This window comes from Acipenser ruthenus, chromosome 9, assembly GCF_902713425.1.
Source record: "Acipenser ruthenus chromosome 9, fAciRut3.2 maternal haplotype, whole genome shotgun sequence".
NCBI lineage: Eukaryota > Metazoa > Chordata > Actinopteri > Acipenseriformes > Acipenseridae > Acipenser > Acipenser ruthenus.
In genome coordinates, this window is record NC_081197.1 from 12155883 (window position 1) to 12171275 (window position 15393).

General features: G+C 37.1%; 1 protein-coding gene across 9 annotated transcripts in view; it reads left to right on the forward strand.

The window, feature by feature from the left end:
- The window catches only part of LOC117407459 (glutamate receptor 4), an 88586-nt gene that overhangs the window by 17796 nt on the left and 55397 nt on the right, over positions 1 to 15393 (forward strand). Inside the window, exon 1 of one of the 9 annotated variants that reach the window (XM_059031150.1) lies at positions 8412 to 8430. The exons of 7 other annotated variants lie outside the window; for them this stretch is intronic. The gene's annotated coding sequence lies outside the window, so the exon portion shown is untranslated. Of the gene's footprint in view, positions 1 to 8411; positions 8431 to 14177; positions 14196 to 15393 lie in introns of those variants that run through there. One more of the 9 variants, XM_059031149.1, reaches the window with a different exon arrangement.

Genomic DNA, 15393 nt, shown 5'->3' on the forward strand with positions numbered 1-15393 from the left:
CCTTGACCGCCAAGCTGGGGAGATGTCCTTAGGCAAGTTTACCATTCTTTACCATTCTGAAATGTAGGGGGTTTGGCTTTGGGGTTTTATTTCGGAGGCATTGTAGCAGGGCGGTTGACCTGCACATGGGGAAAGCAGTGCTGGTGTAATTTATAGGGTACTATGAAAGCCGCGTTGCGGAGAACACGGATGGAATTGCGGAATTCAGAGAAAAAACAGAATTAGGCACCCGAGGACATTACCACAAAATCAGTTTAAACAAACAAAATATATATGTATGTATTTTAAAAATGACATTGAAATAGCGCAGTGTTTGTATGACAAGAGGCTTCAAGAAACACACGTCATGGGAACGCATGAAAAAACTATTTTTGCACCTCTCAGCCACCGTACACGACCGTGATTTTAACTGTAAAAAAGCGCTGCCTCTCATGCCACTTCACTTGCTAGCTCCCGTTATCGCTTGGGCAGTGCTTAATTTGTAAAGAAAGAGGTGCCGGGGCGCAAGCAATGACAATAATACCGACCTTAAGAACCGCACATTCAAAATCATAACACGTTTATTTGAAAGACTATTGTACGTACTGGTGTTAGATGTTTACATTCATGTATTCTACATCATAGACAAAGTAGTAGTACGTGCAGAGAAATGAATTAAAGACAACTGATGGACAAATAATTAAAGCCTGTATACATGTTTAGTTATGGTTTTGCATTTAAATGATTTAAAAAAACAAACAAATTAAAAGGCATTCAGAGGACTCCAGAAGGACAAAATTGATTAAAAAAAATTGAATACACACCCCAACACGAACATTGGTTTGACCCACGGTCTGCACTATTATCAGCGATGTGTATGCAACAGAAGCTGCTGGTAGATTACAAAAATTATGAATTAAACTTAGGCTAGGTAGTTATCTATGTTGTTATAGTATGTTTCTATTCTTTATTAATTATATTCATTGAAAAAGACAAGAGAGAACCAGATTGTTATTATTTTTATTGTTTTGGTTTAATATAATATAGCAGGCTAATGTTCCTGTTGAAGTAGGCTACAATATTATTTTTTTCATTAAAAAGTTGTTGTTGTTCTTTGTTGAAATTAATGTTCAGCTTTCATATTTTGTTGTGTACTACTCATTTAACTTGGGGGAAAACGACTACCTATAAGTTATTCTGAGCAGATAGTACTGTAATGACTACTGCAGAAAGTAGGGTCTAGTTGCAGCATTTTTTCTCAAAAGTTCTCAGGGAGATATTACTAAGAGCCTTTTTATTATATTAGAATAAATCAAAATATTTAGGCTTTTATTTACATTGTTTGTCATTAATTATTAATGAAAACATACAATCTATTGTGAAATGTTATAGTTCAGCTTGTGTTGAAAATAAACTACTAAAAAAGCCTACATTTTGATTTTTTTTTTAAATTACAATGTTCCCAGTTTGTCTCTATTACATTGTACCAATTTGTACCCTTTTTCGGAAAGCACTTTGATTAAAACCGTTTAGAAAAGGGTTTTTTTTGTCATATTTTTTCATGCAGTTCTAGCTTCATCATTGCTGTCAATGTGTCAAACACTTGTGGTTATAAAAAACTAACTAACAAATTACAAATTTTTAAAACCGAAAAATCAGAAATCAGGAAAAAATAAATCCAAAAATTCAAAATAATAAAACGGATTTCAAAGAGCCCTACATTTATATGTGGAAATTGGTTTATTGTGACTGGCGACTGCAACACCGTGCTACAGAGAGGGGCGCTGCATACACTCAGGAGGAGAGCGTCTGCTCTGCAGGAACAACAGCTACGAAACCCTGTAACTGCGACATGGTGCTTGTGAAGGCAATGCCCAGCCAAGGCCGTATGAAGAAGCAGGAGTTGTCGTATGAATACCGGCTCATCAGTAGGTTAGTTTAGGGGATATTGATCTCAAGTAATGCATAGCAAGGGTTACGTAGTGTAGCAGGTTCCTGGGGTGGGACACCTCATTCAGTAAGGCTAGCGCTTGCCCTGTGTGGCACTGTTTATTTGTAGTTTTTGTACTGTGTTTTTTATTTAGCCTTTTGTACAGTTTACTGTATGTGTCCTCTGTGTTACCATCGCTGGTAGAGTCACATGATCCGTTTATTTACTTTCTGTTGTGTTAATAAATCCTGCTCGCCTGAGTGGCGTTTCAACTCCAACTCCCATGTCTCTTTGTCTTGCATATCAGTGGTTACCCACACACGTGACACGAGTACCGGAGTGTATGAAGTATTGAAAACCTCACTGGCCTTTTAAAGGGATGTATCTGTTTTGTGCCACCGCATGTGCTTCATGGAAACAGGTTGCAGTGGATTTGCTTCACCGTTTCTGACCAGACTGAGGCAGAGATATCCCACAATAATACACAAATGAATCAGCATGAATGGGAATCCTATCTAACGCCCTTCGCCTGTCTTCAATCTTTGTATTAAAGCCTGCTTGCTATGTAATTATTTGATTGGTGTATATACTATTTTAGAACTTAAAATAACTTCCATTGAGAATATAAAAAAAATATTCTAAATTCAGTAACGGCTAGGCTAACATTAGAAGGAATCAGAATGACTCCAGCAATAATAAGATTGCAAATAGTCTTTTTGATTCATTGTGACTAAATGAGGCATGGCAGATGTTGGATATGATTGACATCCAGCTTTCTGGCTTTCCTTAAATAGCTGTACCCCCCTCAGTCAGGCACAGCAGTTGAATGCAGCTGATTGGAGGCAAACAATACATTGAAAGTGAATGCATTAAGTAGCAAATCCATTGCAACCTGTTGCACAAATAACAGGTTTCATGATGTTTCAATGGAGAAACTGAGTTGGCTCAAAGCCTATACATTACTCTAAAATGTGAGTTTTTTTAACTCCTGTTAATCCATGTTTCAATAATTCTTGTTTTGATAATGCGGTTTAATACAGTACATTATCAAAATGTATTTGTGCAGAAATCATCTGATCTATGCAGAAGCAGGTATTCGCGTGCAGTATTAGTGCGGAAATCAGCGTATCTGCGGAAACGGACGGTAATAATTTAATTTCATTCAATTAAATGGAGTACAGTATAGTGCAAGCCAACGGACTTGTAGTTGTATTGTAGTTACTGAAACCAGCGACAAGCGAACAGAAAGCAGATGTAAGACTCTCTTAGCCTGGCAGTCTGAATATGAAGAGCAGTTATAACAATTAAAGACTCAGAGCAAGATCAGTGGCTTTTTAAAACCAGCTCTCTCTGCCTCTGAACAATACGGCTTATGGACAGTATGTATTTTGACCATTGTTGGGACAATGATTTTATTTGTATTATTGCATTTTTCAATTAATAGCGCAGGGATTTCACAAACAGTAAACTCAATTCCGACTAATAAAATCGGTCCCAATCTGCACAGATTAATGGTGGTCTGCTGTACCCCAACCCCCCCAAATCTTATCTCTGATTTATTATGATTGACTGGTCTTAACATGCTTATTACTATGATTTCACTACACTTTGTCATACCTGCTCTGCAGATGTTCTACCAAGTTCCCTGAAGTAATAGAGACAGTAATCATTGAGGAATAGTTATGTATCCCTTCTGAACAATACAAACAGTATACCTGTTAGGACCATCTTGTCTGCCCTTGGAGGGCATACACCATATTAACAGTGCTATGGTAGGTGTTTCTGGGTTTTTGTCTGACTCCTGCATGTATTTTACATGTTATATATGGAACATATGTTACTCTTCCAGGAGGGTCGTTCCAGGTTTCATTTGAAAACTGCATCTATTTTGAGAAACCTGCGGGAGACACCAACAAAGAAGAAAAATATCATTAAAAAATCCCCTTTTAGTGAAACGGCTTTAGACTAACAAACTTAGTATTCTCATTCATGGTATAACAAGCAATGCTCGAAAAGTTTACCCCAGTAAATAGCATAGTTCATCGTTTAATTTAAGAAGACGTTCATGGGAATTGGACAGTGCTGAAAAGCAAATTTAGGGACGTGCTTATGCTAATTCATTTTCTGTAACACCATGCATTTAACCTTTTCTCCGATGCAGGACTCACTTGGTCTGCCTTTTCCTGTTGAAATGTTTTGCTAATTGAGGAGAAAATTAAATCAGGGCACTAATTAAAGAGGTGGGAGAAGCATCACTGGAGGAGCTGCTATTTTGAGATTTTTTTAAGTACACATCTTTACTTTAATTACTGAGACAAAGGGAATTTACAGATAATGACCTTCATAATTCAATTAGCTCTGGTATTATTTAAGGACAACATATAATGTCTGTGAATGAACTGGCTTCATCCCAAGAGGAAATAAAGTCTACACACTGCGCAAAAAATGTAAACACCTTCCATTACACGACCAGGGTAAAGGCCTTAATGAGAAACCAGGATGGCACTGACCTGGCTCTCATATAGATTGTTCTAGAGACATGTGCACATTTCTCAAGAATAACTGTTAGGGTTGCAGCAAACTGGTCCATAGAATCATGATTTCTGCGATGTGCTTTTATATGTAACAATAGATTTCAAGACCAGCAAAGTAGCAAAAAAGGTCTTAACCCTTTGCGGTCCATTTATTCAGCGCCTGTCAGGCGCATCAGGTTTAATTTATTTTCACACGAGCTGTTTATTTTACACGTGCTGTTTAAAAGTAATTTGATTCACAGTAAAACAGGTTTAAAAGGCACTGCATATCAAAAGGACACTCAGTACTGCATCTCCAGCCCTGCCCCACTCTTCATAGTAGTGCATACTGACAAATCATCTCCTGATCACTCGATTTATCACCAAACTCCTCAATTATTTTATTACTAAACTCTCAAAAAGCTTGGCAAATGTCTGCGATATTCTTTGAGCGCTGGATGCGGAAGCAGCTATCTTGTTTGTTTATGTCCTTGTTATGTCTGTGGTGAAGGGACCATGTGTATTTCTCAGATCTGCCTCTGGTTTTTTTTCTGGCTTCTCTCTGCTTCTATCGGCCTCTCTCGGCCATTGAAAGCTTTTCTCAGCTTTTTCCAGAGAAAAAACGACTAGGGACCTGTTTATGACGCCTTTTTGATGATGTCGGACAGGGTCCAACATTGGACCGGAAAGGAAAAATTGTAATGTCGTCATTTTTTAAAGATATATTTGATGTAACTGACAATATTGAGACTTTCACCAGCTTGAAAGGAGGCTTATCTTTAAAAACTCATGTTCGATTTCCCTTCTATGTTATTGCATTCACTGGGCTTTTGACTAATGATAGGTAATGACCGTTGCAGAGGATATTCATGGTATTATAAATATAACCATTTTTTGGTGTTGGAAGACTGGGAAAATAGAAGGCCAATTCGGAAACTCGTTGGTTAAGACCATTTGTGAGGCTTATAATACAACTATTAATGAACTGTCTTCTGTAGAATATATGGGAATGTAACATCAGACTATCACACGGATCTTCAGATTGATTAAGCCTTGAGTAAGTACACAAAGAGACTCGATTCCATAACCACAATCCCTACACTTGCCAAAGTAGCTGTTTTGCTGCTTCAGTTTGTCCAGTAATAAATACATTAGCTAAATCTTGACTTTTTGGGGTTAAATCTATGAAGAAATACCCAATTTACATGAAAAAATAGCTGTTAAATATAAAGGTAAGTTATTGATGTATTGAAAATGTTTGAATAGAAAAATAATATTTAGCTCACTGAATAGTCATTTTAAGCAAGTTTCAAAAGGTACTAGTCGTTTGGACTAGTAGCACTATATTGTTAGTTTCTAACCCTGAGTATAGCCTCTAAGAATAACATGTTAGGGGCTAAAATAGACATTTTCTATGTATTTTGTACCATTTAGTTGTGCATCGCATTCATCCATCCAGTGATTGCAGTTACCAGTAAATAGGTGACGGGCTGTCATAGTCCACAGGGTCAATCATATTTTTGTCAGTGGGCTATGTCCAGAATGTGTGCTACTACTAATGTGATAAATATACTTGAAATTATGTCAGAATTGAATGTGGAGATGGTATATATATTTGTTTCCAATTTAGTATAGGTACTTGGGATGTTAACAACTCATTTTCACTTTCAAGGAACCCCTAGAGGATACAAGCATACGGTCCTTTTTTTTTTTTTTTTTTTTTTTAGTTTACACTGCTTTCTTAAACAAACAGACACAGTATTACAACTAGTAATCATGAAAATGATAACGATCTCAATGTATACATCAGCAGAATCAGTCTTAATAATACCAGGCCTTTTTCGAAAATGTTTTGTTTATATAAGGAAATGTCCAAGGATTATAAAACATATACATCTTTCATGCTAGTTTTCTTGTACGCTTCATGCAGAAACGTGTCTGGAAAGGAGACACGGACAGATGGGGTGGACATATTCACAGTGTTTCCTGCCGCACCTAAAGAGAAAAGAAAATAACAAGATGTTATGCAAGATATAAGCAGGTTATCATAACTTTGTGCCATTTGTAGCTGTTTTTACTGCTGATATACTGTATGGGAAAAGCAGATGGAAAACCTCTATGGTAACAGAGACAGTTTTAAGCATGAACACTTTATTAATTTATTTGAATTTTACTCTTTTACATGGTATACAGCCATCCATATGGGAAAAGTGTATGTGTGTGTATTAGCAATTAAGAAAAGTGAAATAACATATATCAATCATTTCACAGTGGTTTGGTCTTGTCTGTTTCTGTTACCGTGAGGGTTAAATAAAAAGTACCTGTCTGCCGTGATTCAAAAGAGAACTATGGAGATATATCAATGTCTGAAGCATTGGACTGCTGATATCAAATATTCTGCTTGTGACCACATTGTGACCAATTGGTAAAGAAATGAGATTTCAAAGGCTCACTGCAAGCCACATGTATCAAATGAAGCAGTTTCTTGGTGTCTAGCTACCTGAAACCGATATACCTTGAAATGAATTTGATCAGGATATGTACAGAAAGAAAGTAAAAGGATTTTATGCAAAACTACTTACTAGAACCTCTGGAAGGTTTGCCTTTCTGCTTCTTTTAAGTGTTCAGTCGGTATAGTGGTTTGGGCAGTGAAATGCAAAGATAATCCTGTTTTGGAAATGAAAGAACTACCAGAATTTTTTATGGAGCCTGCCCTATGAATCCTGCAACGGTGTTATTGCAGCATACATGTATTTGCTATGGGAATTACTGTAAGCTTAATTTACTGATGGTCTGGTCACCAGTGTTACGATTCAACAGCTTAAAATTTGAACCATTGTAAAGAGGTTTAGGGCTAAATTCAGCCTAGAAATATGATGAGTTGCCAGATCTTGATCATGTACGTTCTTCTGTCAAATGTTTTAAATAAACAAAAACGTCTATCTGCTTTGCCTCATTTAAATGTTCTACTCTTTTCATAGTCTGGATTTTATGATCATTCTGTTTCTGTCAGTGATCTGGGTTCATTCCTTTTTTGTAGTGTAATTCTTTATCAGGCTGTGTTTACACTGTCTAAAGGTAATGCATCTATATCTTTCAAACACTCAAGCACTCACACTGTGGAGCCATCATCTTAACTTAGTTTAATTGAAGATTTACCTCAAGGTAAGATTATCCCATCATGTCACTCTATGACCTACATAAACATGCACATTCCAGCTACTACCTCTAGCTGGTAATAAATGGAAGCTAAGGGAAGCTAAACTAACATTTCACAGGAATTGATTCATATTTGTCCACCTGGACTTATAAGTCTGTCTATCTCTATAAGCTGGAATACAAAGATAGAAGTCTAGAAATGAGATGTGTGAATTGATATGCGATAGTAATGGAAATTAGACAGATCACTGGCGAACTTAAAACCAGGCTTGCTGATTCCCCTCCCAGAACACCTTGGGGCAATGCAGGAATTAGGATAACACACCCATTGCTATTAATTCCAGCACTAATGGAGACTGTCAGCATGATGCCTATGTACCATTAGGGATTCTGAAAGAAAAACAACAACCATAAAGCATTCTTCACAGTCATTTGCTGCTCTACCCCGCGTGATACCACCTCAAGCCCCTTAGATTTTCTTTTGAATATTAATCTTAAAAGATATATATCATTGTGTGCTCGAGTTCTTAATATGTTAGTTTCCCTTACAATCCAGCTTATTTAACGCACCCCATACCTCAGCTGTGCAGCTATTCTTTTTTACCCACATTTTTCTCCCCAAATTAGAATGTCTGATTACAGTGCGTTACCTTACCAGAGAAACTCCCTACAACTGCTCAGGAGAACTCAAGATCAGTGGGCATCCTCCAGTCCCACCAGTGAACCAATCACATCCAGGAGCTCAGCAGCAGATATCGGCAAGAAACCGCCCCCTGGAGACTACACATGGAGATTTCTGCTTGAGTTCCCCAGGTTCCTGGCTAGTGAGGGCAGCTGTAATTCAGAGAGGTAACTCAGTCACAGACAATTCTGCCTTTCTAACCTATGGGAGCGCTAGAGCCAATGTGATGGTCCCTGTGGAAACCCCACCGAAGACTGGTGACTTTACATTGCCAGGATGAGAACTTGCACTCCTCTGACTGTATGTCTCACACCACGCAGTCATGCCTTCCTCCCTAGTGATGCAGCTATTATTTCTTAAATTATTATTATTATTATTATTATTAGAGAAGAAGATACTCTTACATAATGGATGTCTCACCCAGAATTGCTCACTCAAAGCATAATATGGACAATTGTTATTGTATGCATAAGTTATGATGTCTTTATCTTTGAAACCACTCTCAAGATTTTCTCCCACATACTGGGCATGTAGCCCATGGTGATCTGCTTTTTCAAGCTGTTTGGAAACTTGTTGTACGATTTTAATGGCGATACATTTGTTGCTCTACCATGTGCTGTGGTTGTGGATGTTGGTCATAATGATTTTAATACAACTGACGCATGTAATCTGTTATTTATATTCTTGGTAGGGTATATGCAAAGTATTTTGACAACATAAAGCTTATTGTCTCATGCGAAACAACAACCAAAATAGCATAGTTCATATATTTTGAATCTTTAAAATAGAGAACATAAAGAATATATAAAAACAAAGCTCAACAATATACCAGATGTTGTTGATGCAAATCCTAACGTTCATGCATCCAATGAAAAAACAGGTTCCCTTGGGGTAGTACCATTGTAGGCACATCTAAATAGCCTTTCTTTCAGAATAAGGTAAGCAGCTATTTCAGCCATCTGCATTTTTAAAGACTTTGTTCTTTTGTTACTGAAAATATATTACAAAGAAACTCCTCATTATTGATCTGATTTACAAACAGGAATTACAAGAATTTACAGCTGTAATGTACCTTTTGATCTTAATATTTTTTAAACAAAAACAAGAATCAAAAATACATTCTGTACAGTATCATGGTTGTTGTACATGTACAGTATCTAGTATTAGACTGTGTTGATGCTTCAGATTGTTCACAGATTTGTATGACACAGTATCCATGGTTTCAGTAGAATTCAGTAGAAGTTGGAATGGCCGCAACTTTGACATTTACAATCTCGAGCCTGTAAATTAACAGCTATATGCCTTAACAAATATTGTCAACACATTACCTTTGTGTTTGTGCTGCAAACTTCCCAAACGACTGCTGCAGTACAACTGTCTGACACTTTATTAAAAAATGACTGCATTATAATACAGTTTTTAATGGAATTTGAATTTATCCATTAGGTGGCATCAGACTATACATACAGTAAATGTGTCCAGTAGGCTGCTGGAAGTATTTAAGTGTTTATTTTGTTGTACAGTCAGAAGCTGAGGAATGTACGTCTGTGTACGTATTTCCCAGTATATGACCTTTAGCCCTCAAATCTCTTAATAAAGAATGAGTGTGTGTTTGTATTGGAGTTACTCTTTCAGTGCTTTGTGGAAGGTGATAATCTGAATCCGGTTGGTGGTTTCTGGGGCTCTCCTTGACAACACTTGATTAAATAATACTACATTTGTAGCAAGTATACCTTCAGTGAGTTTGACACCTTACAATGGACTTCCATTACAGCTAGCTTACCTCCGTATTTTTTCTGCTGAGAGCTAGCATGGTGTCGGGTAAACAGGATCATGTTATTGACTGGAGCTTGGAATGTGCTGATGGTAACCCTGACGTAGACTGTTTGAGGTACAACCAGTGCAGCAATAATTATAATCCTGTTATAAATTGGTACAGATGCGGTAAACATTGATGTGTGTTTAAATGAAGTGCTCAAGAATGGTAACACATATTTTTGAATCCTTGGCTAATTCATCTTAAATTGAGCATGGTACAGAGAAATAGGGTGGGTTATAATGTGCGGCTGTATTTTTTGACTTGGGGGTGTTTATGTGTAAATCCCAGATAATTCAGTCACTCCCTCTGCAGTTTGTGTTCATTGATACAATACAGGGTACACGTCTAAAGTGTATGTGTCTGAACCCCTGTACTCCAGATACTTAATGCATTGTCTGCTCACTCCACTGAAACTTATTACACAACATGGCACTGGGAAAAATTCATTGAGGTTGGCAGCTATGACTGCTGAATAGCATTTTGATACTTATAGAAGGTATTTTACAGTTACCCCCAGAAACTATTGTCTCAGCCACGCTGGTGGAAGAAAATGCCCAGAAACATGACTATGTCATCTCTAGATACTGTACTGTAGGCAAGTCTTTTTTTGCACATATTCTAACAAATACCGTCGTCTAAGGTTGTGACAGCCATTGAGCAGAGTGACACGTGCAGTAGTTGCTATTGAGTTCTGAAAAGCACTTGATCATATTTTTATGACCAAGAGAGGCACGGTAAATTAGGGAAGTTCAGGCAACTGAAACTGCAAACCGGGTCTCGCAGACAATTTTGCAAATTTTTGTGGTTATTTTTCAGGAATTGGAAACAAGACAATTATAATTAATTATACAGCAGACTGAGTCACTTCAGACAAGTATGAGCAACAACAACAACAAAAAACCTCTTAGTTATGATAAAGTGCAGTGTATCACTAGCACAAATACACTGAATTATTAATTATTAATTAATTATAATTAATTATTATATTAATTATCTACGAATTATGTCAAGTTGTTAGTAGCTTGTTGATTATAATACTAGACTGTAGTGTTGAAAGTATTTGGTTAAAGTTCAATACAAGTCAGTTCTTGGCTATAAACTGATGCAGTGTAACATTATGTAAAATGGGGACATTTGAGATAAAGGAGCATTAGCTGTGTTGTTCTGCACTGCTAGCAGTGCTGGTACTCTGAGTCTGTAGCATCAGTGATACATTCAGTTGCAGTAATTAAAATAAATTAGGAAGAAGCAGTTAAATACCATTCAATTAAACTGCAGAACATACTCTCCTGCTTGCCTGGCATTATAACATTATTTCTCTGATTTGGATAGCTGTGTGCATATCGTCACTGTTTCTCCACAAAACCACTTCATATTTTGTACAAAACGCTACTTTCTCTGCTCGTTCAAGTGGTTAAGCAGCTGGAGAGTGTTTCTCACAGTGGTTTGCTTGAAAATATCACAGAAACGGCGGGTGAGACTTCAGACTTCTGTTGCATAGATCTTTCGGTCCAGCTTTATTTAATTTGAACTTGTTTTAGTTTATTAGCTGTAAGCAACTAAAATGTTAGCAAATGATGGTCATTTTTTGTTAATGGTTCATAACCTATTTGCATACTTTAAACACGTACTGTTGTCTTTGAAAATGCCTAAAAAAATGTCATCCCTTTTCCTGACCCAGGTCCTGAGGATGTTTTTCCCTCTGCACTTTACTTTAAAAGTCTCTTCCTATTGACTAACCCTTTACAAAGAATGATAAACATATAACATTCTAATAACATGTTATAGCAAATAATGATTTCAAACGGTATTGTCATTCAGTATTATTGTTTCATAATTAATAACATGTTTTTAATTTTACATACCACTTGTAAAGCTTAAAGTGTTACCATGATTTATTATGCCACTCAATGCTTAATCTCCATTAAAAACCTTCTCCTGAATTTCCTACATATTTTCTTCGGCGCACATTGTGCGCGTGGGTGTAAACATTCTGCAGCCCTGCCCGGCACAATCAGCAACCAGGCAGAGTGAAAAAGCAATTAGAAAGGCAAACAGTATGCTTGGTTACATAGTCAAAAGAATAGAGTGCAAATCAGGGGAGGTCATGGCGAGGTTGTATATAATGCACTGGTGTGACTGTAACAACAATATTGAGTTCAAAATGGACATTGCAGCTTTGGAGAGAGTCCAACAAAGAGCAGCTAGATTAACCCCAGGGCTAAAGGGTATGAGTTATGAAGACAGAATCTTTTTGGTCTAGAACAAAACATGTTAAAAGTGAACCCTAGCACAGAGACCGGGGCCATAGGACACAGTTGACAATAATAATAATAATAATAATAATAATAATAATAATAATAATAATAATAATAATATCTTTATTTGTGTATAGCACCTTTCATAGTGGACCACCATCACAAAGAGCTTAGAGTGGGAATAATAGAGTGGGGACAGAGTTAAGACTGGTTAAGAGGCAGTTTTTTACATAGAGAGTGGTGAGTGCATGAAATGGGTTACCAAGCAAGCCACTGTGTTGCTGCAGAATCATTGAGATCCTTTAGGTTCCATTAAAGCATTGAACAATAGCCGCCTCTCGTTCAGAACTTTAAGTTCTTACACCATTGAATTGTATTGAATGTTGTGTGACCGTTACCTCATAATGGGGTCTATTTGAATGATCTTAACAGTGACACATCTTACTACCACCACCCTAAACCCAGAAACGTAATCTCAAAACTCTTCACCATATTTCATTGTAAGAAAGAGTGAAGGGGGTTCTCAACTTTCATAGCCTGGAATTTAAATGAATAAATAAATAAACAAATAGCAATCACTGCTTGTTTCAGGTCATGCAGGTTTCTATTTCTATCCTGTTGGGTAATTACAATCTTGTCAGATGGTGGATGTATTCCAGTACAATGATGTCGTGTAAGCAACCATGATTTTACAGCGTTGTTACTGAAACTGAATATGCACAGCAAACTAAAGTTATGCTGTCACTTATACCCATCAGAAATGTATATTTTCTTACTGTACTATAGTCCTTGTGTAATATAAAATCTATATTTTATTGGTATTTACTTGGGGAATGCTTAAAAAGACTTGAATATAATGATGTAGTTGCATTTTTTACATGACTCAACAGGGAACACAGTATTATTATTATTAGTTTATTATCCAAGGCGACTTACAGAGACTAGAGTGTGTGAACTATGCATCAGCTGCAGAGTCACTTACAATTACGTCTCACCCGAAAGATGGAGCACAAGGAGGTTAAGTGACTTGCTCAGGGTCACACGAGTCATTGGCTGAAGTGGGATTTGAACCGGGGACCTCCTGGTTACAAGCCCTTTTCTTTAACCACCGGACCACACAGCCTCCTGTATGCTGTCTAGTAGCTAGAGGTAACAATGCTGCTGTGCATTGCTCACTTGGATTTCCCCTATGCACAGTGCTCCCCCTTTGTAACGCTGTAGTTGGAAGCCATAGGAAAGGTATTTAGTTTTTTTTTTTAATGGTTATCACGATTTCTGTGAAATGTACCCATAGTTTAAATATACATATTTTTTGACCACTTAAATAAATACAGCAGACCTTTACTTTATTGATGCCCTACCTGTTACACCGCATTTAAAACCTGGCAGACGGTTTAGTTTGCTTCCGGTAAATGACTGAACACACTGCATAGAGATAAGTGGAGTTCACCAGTTATCTCCCTGGGTTTGTTATTGAATTAATGCCCAATTTATGGCATAACAGTATTTCATGAGCATCACCTCCCCCTATTTTTTCAAAACAATCATATCAAGATCAGCTATTTTATTAACCCATTTTGTAATTCTTATTTCACTGTAGCTTTTTGGTCCCGGTACAGTAGTTGCTGTGATTTTACAACCTACTGTGTGCAGGGTGTTATGGGTAAATGGGAAATCCTGTATAGATGAAGCTTAGTGTACTGAAGCCTGTGCAACACTGATGTGTTTCCCCACCACACTTCCTCACAATCAGCCTTGAGGAGCCATTTCGGTCCAGCTTTATTTCAGGAAAAAGAAATGAGCTAAGAATAGAGAAACATGCAGAGGACAGATACTGCATTAGGATATTAAACACGTGAGTAACCTTTTCTTCTTTGATTGACCCACTAGTGTGGTTTTTCTGTCCTGTCTGGGTGGTATCTGAATAGATCTAAACTGAACCAACTCTAATGCTTTGAGCTCGTCTCTTGCTTATTTTAATTAGGAATAAGCCCCCCAGATTTTTTGGCACAGATAGCCTTTCTTTTGCAGTGTCACTCCCAAGGGCTTCACACACTAAACCTGTGACATCTGAGCTGTCCGTGGGGTGCGTTGGACTGCCAAAGCCACCGCGGTTTAGGACTCAAGCCTCAGCATAACATGTCATCTCTGGTTTAGTTTTGTGGGAACACACTTTTTTGAAATGCGTAAATACCGATGGAACCTCGCAACATAAGTAACCGAGAACCGATACGAATGCTTTTTTTAAACAATAAAACATAAGATAAATTGGTGAGAAAATCAGGGTCAAATAATTGTGCTCTATAAAACATGTTTTAAAAATGAGAATGAATCCAAAGAATCTGTGAGAGAGACAGTTTGTAAATAAATGTATTTTTACAGAAATCACATAATTCAGTAACCTTAGGTAAAACAGTGCTTCAGGTGTATGTTTCTTTGTGAGTATATTCCAGTCTGTGGTCCTCCAGTCAATATATAAATAAATGTAACTAAAACAAATAAAAGAGGGACTATTCATTTTATTATGTTTGTAATTATTTAATTATTCCTCATAAATCTATTAGTACAATCTTTGTCCTGCACGAGATTTACAATGCTTACTCTGTTGGAATTGCTCAAGACTATGGCTTATTGGTTCACAAAGAGCTCTAATTTAATGATCTACACAATGATGGTATTTAGATTCTCCACTGTTGTGCTCAGTTGAATAGGCCCCAGTGTGTTTTTATATCCTTCGTATTTTACATGCGTTCAGGCTGTTTGTACAGGTTTTGTACCATTTTGAAGCTTTGCACTGGATCTAGAAATTAGTAAATAATGGACTTGAGGCTCCTTTTATGCAAATTGCCATCAAGCCTTTTTTAAATTACTGTTAACCCTGAATTTCACTGGAAAGGATGTGTCCCTGCCCGCCTTATGGTCCAAGGTTAACGGTATTCACTGTTCTTTTATTGTAGTGCATCAGATTGTCCATTCCCAGTGACAGAAGGTGACGAAACATTCATTTTGAAAAGAAAAAGTAATCAAACTTTTTTTTTTAAGTAAAATATGAA